Source organism: Panthera leo, chromosome C1, assembly GCF_018350215.1.
Source record: "Panthera leo isolate Ple1 chromosome C1, P.leo_Ple1_pat1.1, whole genome shotgun sequence".
Taxonomy (NCBI): Eukaryota; Metazoa; Chordata; class Mammalia; order Carnivora; family Felidae; genus Panthera; species Panthera leo.
This window is the reverse complement of record NC_056686.1, coordinates 9,958,097-9,970,000: the sequence shown is the minus strand read 5'-3', so window position 1 is coordinate 9,970,000 and position 11,904 is coordinate 9,958,097.

Genomic DNA, 11,904 nt, shown 5'->3' with positions numbered 1-11,904 from the left:
TGAAAAATATACTACATAGGATTAACAGCAGATTAGACACTGCAGAAGAAAAGATTAGTGAACTTGAAAACACAGCAATAGAAACTGTCCAAAATGAAACAACATTGACAAAACAACGGACAGTGCTTCAGTGAGTTGTCAGACAATATATAGTGGCCTGTCATACATGCAACTGGAGTCCCAGAAAAGGAGTGGTAAATCTTTAAAGAAATAATGGCCATTTTGTTCATTTGTGTTTTTTAAATTTTTTTAATGTTTATTTATTTTAGAGACAGAGAGCACAAGCAGGGGAGGGGCAGAGAGAGAAGGAGACACATAATCTGAAACAGGCTCCAAGCTCTGAGCTGTCAGCACAGAGCCTGACACGGGGCTCGAACTCACGAACCGTGAGATCATGACCTGAGCCAAAGTCGGACGCTTAACCAACTGAGCTACCCAGGCGCCCCTTTTTTGTTCATTTCTGATGAAAACTATAAATCCACAGATCCAAGTAGCTCAACCAACCGCATATCAAGAAATACATGAATAACAACACACCAAAGCACATAATATCAAAATTACAGAAAACTAGCGAACAAGACAAAATGTCAAACTAGCCAGAGAAAAAAGACACATGTATAGAGGACCAAAGATAACAATGCAACAAAATTCTTATCATAAACTATGCAAGCTAAAAGATCATGTGGTGATAACTTTAAAATGCAAAGAAAAAATACCTCTAAGCTAAGAATTCCAGAGAAACACCAAAATATCTTTATAAACATAATGGTGGGAAAGTTTTCTTTTTTCTTTCAAAAAACTAAATGCTGAGAGAACCTGTCACCGCTATAGCAGCATAATGAGAAGTATTTAGAAAATATTTCAGCCAGAAAGTAAATAAGACTAGATGGAAATTTGGATCTACACAAAGAATAAAGAGCATCAGAAGGCAGTAAATATGGAGGTAAATATAGAAAGCATTTTTCTCACTTCTATAAATCTTTTTAAAAGATAATCATTTAGGGGCGCCTGGGTGGCTCGGTTGGTTGAGTGTCTGACTTTGGCTCGGGTCATGATCTCGCGGTTCATGAGTTCGAGTCTCGCGTCAGGCTCTGCTGACAGCTCAGAGCCTGCAGCCTGCTTCAGATTCTGTGTCTCCCTCTCTCTATGCCCTTCTCCCGCTCGTGCTCTGTGTCTCTCTGTCTCTCTCTCTCTCTCAAAAATAAATAAATATTTAAAATTTTTCAAAAAAAGATAATCATTTAAAGCATAAATAACAATAATGTGTTGTGAGGTTTAGACCACATGTAAAGTAAAATGAATGATAAAAATAGCACAAATCATAGATGGGAAGAAATGCAAATATATTGCTGCAAAGTTCTTATGCCTTTATATTATTTGAAAGGACACCATGATAAATTGAAGGTACATATTATAATCCTTAAGGTCACAATTTTTATGCTTTTTTCCTACATTATTTTTATACATTACAGGACAATAATGAATAGCTAAGAAGTTAAAATGAAGATAGAGTTGAACCATATAGAAATAATCCAAAAGAAATTAGGAAAAAAATGTAAAATGAATGAAGGTTAGATATGAGTAGCAAGATGGTATATTTAAATACAACCATATCAGTATTTACATTAACTAAAATTGTTCTAGCCACCACAATTAAGAGACAGAGATTGTCAAGCTGGCTAAAAGAGGAAGACCCAACTATATTCTAACAACTAAAAATCACATTTAATTTTTTTTTAATTTTTTTTTAAGTTTATTTATTTTTGAGACAGAGAGAGACAGAGCATGAACGGGGGAGGGTCAGAGAGAGAGGGAGACACAGAATCGGAAGCAGGCTCCAGGCTCTGAGCCATCAGCCCAGAGCCCGATGCGGGGCTCGAACCCACAGACCGCGAAATCGTGACCTGAGCCGAAGTCGGACGCTTAACCGACTGAGCCACCCAGGTGCCCCTAAAAATCACATTTTAAAGACAGAAAGATGAAAAGTAAAAGGGTAGAAAATGATATAGCATGCAAGCACTAATCAAAAGAAAGCTGGACTGGTGATATGAATCTCCAAGTCAGTTTCAGGACAAGGAATACTACCATGGGTAAAGAAGGACATTTCATAATAATAAAGGGGCCACTTCACCATGAGGACAAAAAGATACTAGCTGGTATAGACCTAATAACAGAACATCAAAGTAGACGGAGCAGTAAATGGTGGAACTAAAAGAAATGAATCCCAAGTTACAGTTCGAGATTCCAACATCCTTCTTTCAATAACTGATACAAAAGGCATACAAATAATCAGTGAGGGTGAAAAACATGAACAACACTCTCAACCAACTTACTGTAAATGGCATTTACAGATCATTCCACCCAATAATGGCAGCATACAAACTTTTGTGTATGCATGTGTGTGTGTGTGTGTGTGTGTGTGTGTGTGTGTGTGTATAATAAATAAACCTATGTTTCTATCTATCTATCTAGATATCTATCTGGATATAGATATCTAGGTAGATAGATAGATAGATAGAAACATAGGTTTATTTATTTTTTTGAGAGACAGAGAGAGAGAGAAAGAGAGAGAGAGCATACCATGCAGGCTCTATGCTGTCAGTGCAGAGCCCGATGTACGGCTAAAACTCATGAATGGTGAGATCATGACCTGAGCCAAAATCAAGAGTTAGATGCTCAACTGACTGAGCCACCCAGGCACCCAGGATACAAATTCTTTCAAATGTGCAGCAAATATTTGCCAAGATAGACCATATTCAGGACTATAACACAGCCTAAAAACCTAAAAATGATGCCGGTAAAGAAATGAAAAAGCAAGTCACAGACTGGGAGAAAACATTTGTAAAACATATTTCAAAGGATTTGTATCCAAAATATATGAAGACCTCTTAAAATTCAATTACATGGAGTTACAAATAAAAAATTAAAAATGGTCAAAAGATTTGAACAGACACTTCTCCAAGGGATATAGAAGATAGCAAACAAGCATATAAAAATATTCTCAATGTCGACAATCATTAGGAAAATACATATTAAAACCCCTAAGAGAAATCACTTCAGATTCTATAGAATGGCCATAATTTAAAAGTATTAAAGAAGACATGAACAAAACTGAAACGCTTATATGTTGCTGAGGGAAAATGCAAAGCGCCACAGCCATTTGCAAAATAAGTTGGTAGTTTCTTTTTTTTTTTAATTTATTTTTAACGTTTATTTATCTTTGAGACAGAGAGAGACAGAGCATGAACAGGGGAGGGGCAGAGAGAGAGGGAAACACAGAATCTGAAACAGGCTCCAGGCTCTGAGCTGTCAGCACAGAGCCTGACGCGGGGCTCGAACTCACGGACTGTGAGATCATGACCTGAGCCGAAGTCGGACGCTTAACCGACCGAGCCACCCAGGTGCCCCAAGTTGGTAGTTTCTTATAAAGTTATGCACACATTTACCCTATGAGCCCCTAATCCTACCCCTACATACTCATTGAAGAGAAATGAAATTCCACATAAAGATTTGTATGTGGATATCAGCAGTGGCTTTATTCATACTTGCCTAAAACTGGAAAGAATTCCTACGTCCATCAGTTGCAAATTGTTATATGACCGTACAATGGAATGTTAGTCAGCAATAAAAAGGAAGAGCTACTGGTACAAATAACACAGTCGTTGTACCGAGTGAAAGAAGTGAGACATAAAAGCTTTCGTCCAGAGCAATTTCAATTACATAAAATTCTAGAACAGGCAAAACCCTAGTGATGGAAAGCAGGTCAGTTGTCATCAGGGATCAGGGAGTCATGAGAGGGACTGACTGTAAAGGAGCATGAGAAAACTCTTTGGGGTGATGGGACGTTCTAGATCACAATGGTGGTGGTGGTTACAAGACTATACACATTGCCAGAACTCATTGAATTGTACCTGAACACTGATTAATTTATTGTATGCTAATTATATCTCCAAGAAAAATGACAAAAAATATGCTAAAAAAAAAAACAATCCCATAGTCTAAGTTGCTAAGAATTACTTAATTACAGTGAGAGCAAAATAATATAGCTGTAGTTCCCAGAGATGAATGGATTTGTTCTAACATGATGGGAAACTCCAGGGCATTCGGTGTGACTTTTTGCAAGAGGAAAAGACAGTGTAGTCGGAGTACTGGAAATCATCAAACGAAGGAACCCGAGAATCATCTCAGAGGCTCTAGAAAACCTCTCTTTTCTTATCGGGATCAAATTTACTTGTTCCCCGACGGCCAATCCCTCCATCATGTGCTGCCACAGAGCTGGTGATGATTGCTCATTTCGTGATGTGCTCAGCACCCCAAGGATGAGTGTAACACGTGCACAGGAGCACATAGTGGGCCAGGAGATTTGGGGAGGCAACCTTTCATCATATAGGGTCAGACTGAATGTGCCAAATATCCACCATCTGCCTAGCAAAACACGTGGGGGTCCAAACTGTACTCCTATCTTCTGCCCACAACCTGGCCTTCCGGAGTTCCTCCCCCTCAATGCCCCCCCCCCCATCAAGGGCACAAGCTAAGAAACCAGAGGGTCCCTCCTGACCCCCCTCCATTTCCATACCAACCCCCTGACCTGGTCTTCTTGATTTTTCCTTCTGATCCTTCTCTGACTTGCCCACTTCTGTCTATCCTGCCACATAGCTCCTGTCTGACTCACCATCATCTCGTTCCCGGACAGGACCCTCTCAGGGGTCTCCTGCCTCCATGATTGCCTTCCATGCCTTCTCACTGAAGCCGGATGGGTCTTTAAAAATGTAAATTGCTTGATTAGTGTCTGTCTGCTTCCAACTGGATCACAGAACAGACCTTATCTGTTTGGCTCACAGGTCCTAGGACAATGCCTGACACACAATGAATGATTAATAAATACTGACTAAGCGGAAGGAAGTGTGGAAAACTTGCATGATTTCATGAAGCTATGGAAAAAGAAGGAACAGTGCTGAAAACATTTGGGCCAACATCAGTCTCAGCAATGCTATTGGTCGGTGGTCCAATGTACAATTGCCATTTCAATCACAATGGGCTCAAGGGAAGGTCTTAGAAGCTAACGACCAATACACGTATTGATACATGCACAGATTCCCAGGGAAGGGCAGAGATGGCTCCTATAAACTTCCTAAGGTGCTCAGATACCCCATTCCCCAAGACAAATGGATAGAAAAGCCCTTACCATTACCAGCTCCCAATTCCAGACCCACTAACTCTAAGCCAGGCTCTGTGCTAGGCAGTGACACAAATCATTTCGTCTTCAAAGCTGTTCTATCAGATGTCGTTCATCATCCCACTTTTTTAAACTTTTTTTTAACGTTTATGTATTTTTGAGAGGGAGAGACAGAGCGTGAGCGGGGGAGGGGCAGAGAGAAAGGGAGACAGAATCCGAAGCAGGCTCCGGGCTCTGAGCTGTCAGCACAGAGCCCAACACGGGGCTCAAACCCATGGACTGGGAGATCATGACCTGAACCGAAGTCGGCCTATTAACTGACTGAGCCACCCAGGGACCCCAATTCATCATTCCATTTTTTAGAAGAGACAACCGAGGCTCACAGACATTAGTAAACTTGTCAAAGACATACAGCTGGCAAGTAACAAGAGCACGCTCACTTCATTTCTAAAGTACACTGCTTTCCGCATTTGTTTTATAGTAAAATGTATTCTATCCCATCCATCAAGGTTATTTATAGCCACAGAGTCACATCAAATTGATATGAGAAAATCCTATGTGCACAGAAGGACTGAGACTAAGCCGTGGGTGTCTGGCCAGCTTAGGAGCAGTAAGGGGGACACAGAAGGGTGAGGGTGATTAGCCTGGACCTCCCGTGTCTGGAGAGGGGCAGGGAAACCTCAGGATGGCCAGGGAAAGAGAAGCGGCACACTTAGGATGGGCGAGCTGAGGTGTATGGGGGGGTTGGCAAAAACACGCATGGGGCACCTGGGTGGCTCAGTCGGTTAGGCGTCCGACTTCAGCTCAGGTCATGATCTCGCGATCCGTGAGTTCGAGCCCCGCGTCGGGCTCTGTGCTGACAGCTCAGAGCCTGGAGCCTGTTTCGGATTCTGTGTCTCCCTCTCTCTCTGCCCCTCCCCTGTTCATGCTCTGTCTCTCTCTGTCTCAAAAATAAATAAACGTTAAAAAAAAATTTAAAAAAAAAAACAAAAAAAAACAAAACAAAACAAACAAAACACGCATCACCTGCCTCCCCAGGTGGCTCGGGGTTAGCCCGAAGATCAAGTTACCGGCCACCAGTTGCAATCCTGTCATCACCCTTTGGGCAGAGCTTCCTTTCAGCACACGCCTGGAGTACACCCCCCATCGAGTCCACAGGATGCAGTCAAGGGTTGGCGTGGGTCTCAGGACAGGTGTGCAGGAGGGCGCTCTGGGAAATCTACCCCAGACCTGGCCCTTCTCATAGGACAACAAGGAGGGGTGTTCACACTCATCTCCCCACAGCCAGCACCTCCTGATGCCCACCTCCTCCCCTCTGCTGGACTGCCACGGGGCAATGCCCGTTTTCTCCTCCTTCAGGACCACGCCGGGTAAGAAGCGAGTGGGAAAGTCAGCCCATCTCCGAAAGGTAAACGCGGATTCTCCGCACGCCTCCAGGATCAGCTCAGTATATAAAGCTCACTTCTCACAAGACCACAGCTCACTCGCTGAGAAGACAGAGGAGTTGGCATCATCGGCAATGGTGTTTTCCCACACCAAGGGATAAACACATGGAACGCTTGGAGTCTAGGCAGCCCAGAGAGATGCTGGGTGAAGGGACAGAGTATGTGTGTGCGTGTGACGTCAAGGGGAGCTTCAGTGTCTCAGGGATCATTTAAAGCAGGGTGGGCCATAGACAGTAAGTAAATGAACGGTTGTGGCCGTGTACCAATAAAACTTTATTCAAGCACACTGAAATTTCCATTTCGTGTTATTTTCATGTGCCATGAAATTAGGATTGCTCTTTTGATTACTATGCACCATTTAAAAATGGAAAACGGTTCTTGGCTCATGGATCATACAAAAACAGAGAACAGGATCCGACCTGTGCCCCCAATTTAAAGCATCCTAAGGGGGTGCCTGGCTGGCTCACTCCGTAGAGCATGTGACCCTTGATCTCAGGGTTATGAGTTCAAGCCCCATGTTGGGCATGAGCCTACTTAAAAAAAAAAAAAAGAAAGAAAAAAGGCATCCTAAGGTTATGTCTTCTCATTTGGGGGAAAAATTGCCGTGCAATATTTATATATCAAACTCAATCTTAACTCTTCTTTCTTGTGTCCCAGGGAGGTATTAAGTGGCCACGTCGTGGAAAATGTATTGCAATTTAGGGCCATCTTCAACAATGGGTCCCCAAGTGACAGACTGATCCTTAGGAGTGCTTGGACATGGCCAGTTTAATTAACACCTACATTTAATTGACAACTAATAGCCAGCAGGTTTTTCTGCTTAATAAAGCAAACAAAGGATTTATTTGAAGGAGGATGCGTTTTTTAATTTAATTTCCTTAAAAACCAACAACAACAAAAATCCTGTGAGTGTCCACAGAGTGATGGAGAGAGATGTATCCATCGGATAATTTTTAATTAAGGTGAATGAACCCTCACTAGCTAAAAGGTTTTCTTAGGGGAAAGGTCTCAAACTGTTAACACATCAATATGTTTCTGTCCATTAGCTTTTCCCAGGGTGACAAGTATGGCCTTAATGGCAATTTCAAGGAAGGTTCTTTCTGTATCTTCAGGGCTGTTCAGTGATGAGGTCTTAGAAACCATGGAAACTCCTCTAGCGGGGAGTCAAACCTCAACTGTAGCTCTTAATGACAAATCATTACCTGGGGTTGTCAAAGCAAGTTATGCCAGCTGGCTATGTGCTGAGCCGGGATTCAGAGCAGGTACATGTGGCCAAAGCCCTTTGTGCCACTAAGGCTTCTACAGAAGAATCCAGGAAAGGAGTCACACTATGCATCCCGCTATACTTACAGTATCTCCTTTAATCCTCACGATGACCAATGAAGTACGCACCATTAACATTTCTCTTGTCCAAAAAGAAAAACTGAGCTTCAGAAATCGTAAGCGACTTGCCCAAGGTCTTTTGACAAATACTTACTGAATATCTATTTGTCGTGGATGCAGCTCACATCTGGTGGGGGATGCAAACTGTCAAATAATTATAGAGACACATATAAAACTACGAAATGTGTTAACTGCTAGTTAGAAAATCTGCAGGGAGCCACAGGAGTGTGTAAGAGCTAATAAGTGCCAGCCAAGTCTCCTGACCTCAAAGCCACTCCATCACTAAACCACGTCAAACTGTAAAATCCAAAAATACACATTTTCTATGATAATTGTCGTATTCATTTTTTTTTAGGGCTTGCCATAACAGAATACTGCAACTGGGTGGCTTAAAACAACAGAAATCTATTCTCTCACGGTTCTGGAGGCTAAAGGTTCAAAACCAAAGTGTCCACAGGGCTGGTTCCTTCTAGGGGACCCGGAGGGAGAATCCGTCCCATGTCTAAGAGCAAGCTAGCTACTGACGACAGCCGCCCTTGATGTTCCTGGGCCTGGAAATACGTCAGTCCAGTCTTTGCTTCCATCTTCCCACGGCCTTCCCTCTGTGAGTCTGTGCGTCTTGTCCTTTTCTTACAAGGATACAGTCATATTGCATCAGGTATACAGACTAACGACTTTATCTGAGCAACGAGGACATCCACAAAGCCTGTATTTCTGCAGGTACCGGAGTTTAGGACTTCAACGTACCTTTTTGGGGGGAAGACACAATTCATCCCCAAACAATTGCCTCTATCATATTTTCTGAGTTTTTTCCCCCCAAACTTTCAGTATTCCTTCAGAGTCTGAAGGAAACAGTACCAGGTTGACCTTCTAGGTCCTAAAAGCAAACCAAGCCCAGGGGAATGATGGACAGCCTTAAATAGCTGTTGCTGTAACCAGGGGTGGCGGGGGGGGTGGCGGGGGAGGGGGCGGGTAAGGAGCAGAGAGAGACAAGAATTGAGGCTGTCTGGGGGCGCCTGGGTGGCTCAGTCGGTTAAGCGGCCGACTTCGGCTCAGGTCACGATCTCGCGGTCCGTGAGTTCGAGCCCCGCGTCGGGCTCTGTGCTGACGGCTCAGAGCCTGGAGCCTGTTTCAGATTCTGTGTCTCCCTCTCTCTGACCCTCCCCCGTTCATGCTCTGTCTCTCTCTGTCTCAAAAATAAATAAACGTTAAAAAAAAAAATTAAAAAAAAAAAAAAAAAGAATTGAGGCTGTCTGATGATGTTGAGCAGTATCTGTCCCAAAGGTGACTTCTTCCCTACCCAAAGCTACCGGTCTCTACAAAACCTCTCTCATGACGCACCACTGGAACAGCATTTACAGCCATTTCTCGCAGAAGGCGCTTTTAGGAAGGAGGCTCCCACTGTCAGCATTCGGGCACCCCATAGGCGGTCACAGTAGCAAGCTGGCAGAACACCTGGGAGTGTACAAGTTCACAGAAAAGTCCACGTGAGGATGGCCTAAAGTAACACAGAGCCTGTACTTGGGGAAACAGAACCTTTCCAACAATCACAAACCGTACAAATCGGTATAAGGAAGCAACCAGTCTAACAAAAGATGCCCATCCCAGGCAAGGGAGCTGAAGAGCAGTGTGAGGGGCAGGAAATAAAGCAGGGGCTGAGAAGTCAGCACACCCGGACGGACTCTGATCCCAAGGTGCATTGCCAGCCAGCCACGTCCAGGGCGGGCTGCTCACCTCCTCCGTACGTCAGTATCCTCACTCGCCTCCCGTCGGTTGCGTCCTCTACGGCTCACGGACCAATTCTGCAGCCCCGGACTGAGGCCAGCGTGCCTCCAGATCCCACAGTGAACTCTCTGGGATGCCAGAGGACAGCTACGATGGGGGCAGGGTCAGCAACTTCTTCTGTAAAGGGCCAGATAGCAAATATTTGGAGTCTGGGGGGCCATACAGTCCCTGCCACAACTACTCAACTCTGCTGTGGCTGGACGAAAACAGCCACGGCCAATACTTACCCCGGGGGTTCTCAGGCGAGGGCAGTTTGCCCCCAGGGGACATTTGGAAATGTCTGGACACATTTTGAGCTTGTCACAAGCAAGGGAGTGTGTAATCGTTTGTTAGGCCTGCTGTAGCGGGGCACCACGAGCTGGGGAGCTTACGCCACAGAGATGTATTGTTTCACGTTCTGGGGCTGGAAGTTCAAAATCGAGGTGCCGGCAAAGGCGATTCCTTCTGAGGGCTGTGAGGGAGAATCTGTTCCACACCTGTCTCCTAGCTTCAGGTGCTCTGCTGGTAATCTTCGGTGTTTCTTCACTGGATGCATCACCCCAACCGCTGCCTTCATTTCGTGGCGTTCTCCCCGTGAGCTGGCTGGTATCCAAATCTCTTTTTATAAGGCCACCAGTTGGATTCGGGCCCACTCTAATGACCTCGTCTTAACTAATCCCATCTGCCATGAACCTATTTCTAAATAAGGTCACAGTCTGAGATACTAGGGGTTAGGATTTTAACATATGGATTTGGGTGGGCACAATTCAGCCCATTACAGGACACTCCGCTGATGTCTTGTGAGTGGAGGCCAAGGACCCTGGACACCGCTACACGTTCTACAATGGCCAGGACAGCCCCTCAACCAAGAACTAGTCCGCCCAAATGCCAATCATACAAGGCTGAGACTCTCTGGTGTAGACCTGTCTTGGGTAGGTTATTTTCCGACAGGATCGCTCGCTGGGGGGAAGGTGCAAAACAACATTTGGAAAGAAACTTGCTGTTTTTGTTTTGAGCTTGTCTATGCCCAAAAGCTTTAGGGCTTTGTTTGTTTTTAAAGGTTTACCCAAATCAGTTTTTTTTTTTTTAAGCACAAAATTCCCTCTGTCATCTTCACGTTCAATTCCCAGCCCTTATCTGTGCTGCTTCAAAATTCTCAACGAGTGCTGCTCGTGTTTTATTTTCTGTACCTTGATGTGTGCAAAGGCAGATTAATACTACTTTGAAAGAAATTCATTTTCTCCTCTCTGGCAACAAAGGTGATACACCGGAGAAATAAATCACAGGAAACAATCATTAGCACAAGAGTGAGTTCCACCAGCTGCCCCGGAAAGAACCTGGGTTCCAGTTGCTTTAACATACGTATATTTCAGCTGGGACACCAAGTGGTAAATAAAAATTAAAATTAACATTTAAATGAACTCTGATGGCGGCTGAGGATTTTTGTTATTCACATGGTTAAGTGTTAGACTGAACAGAGAAAGGATTTATATGCAAACTCCCCCATCGCACAACCGCTTAGCACAGGTAATTAGCAATATGTGTCCAATATTTCATCCTTGGCATCCCCCTCCCCCCCCCCGGCTTCCCCCCCCCCCCGCATTTAGTGACCCAAAACACGAGGAAACTGTCCTCAAGTGAGAAATAAAAAATGGCAGATTTAAAATTACTTCCTCTCCTAACTTTTGCACAGAATCAAATGTATCACGGTTGATGCAAAAGAAAGCAAATGTGTTTCTTTTCAGGGGGTGGAAACGCATAGCACAGGTCACCTAATTCAACACCTTCATTTCATCAATGAGAAAATCGAGACTCGACAGGAAAGGAATCTGTCTAAAGACACAGAGAAAGTGCACACCAGATGCTGGCCTGGAGCTCGAGTCCCACGTCTCCATCCAGTGCTATGAGATGCCCCTGGGGTTCGTTCAGATGTGCCATTCATGCCTAAAAGCCCCCAGTTCTGCCCTTAGACCTGGGAGAAAGGAGCCCCATTCCGGGCTGAACACTGGAGGGGGCCCTGCTCTGGTCCTCACCCCACTGAGCCCTCCCTCCCCAGAAGGCCAGGTGTGCACAGGGCTGGGGGGATATGCCCACCCTAGCCCATGGCCCCCAGCTGGTACATCACCAGATGACCCT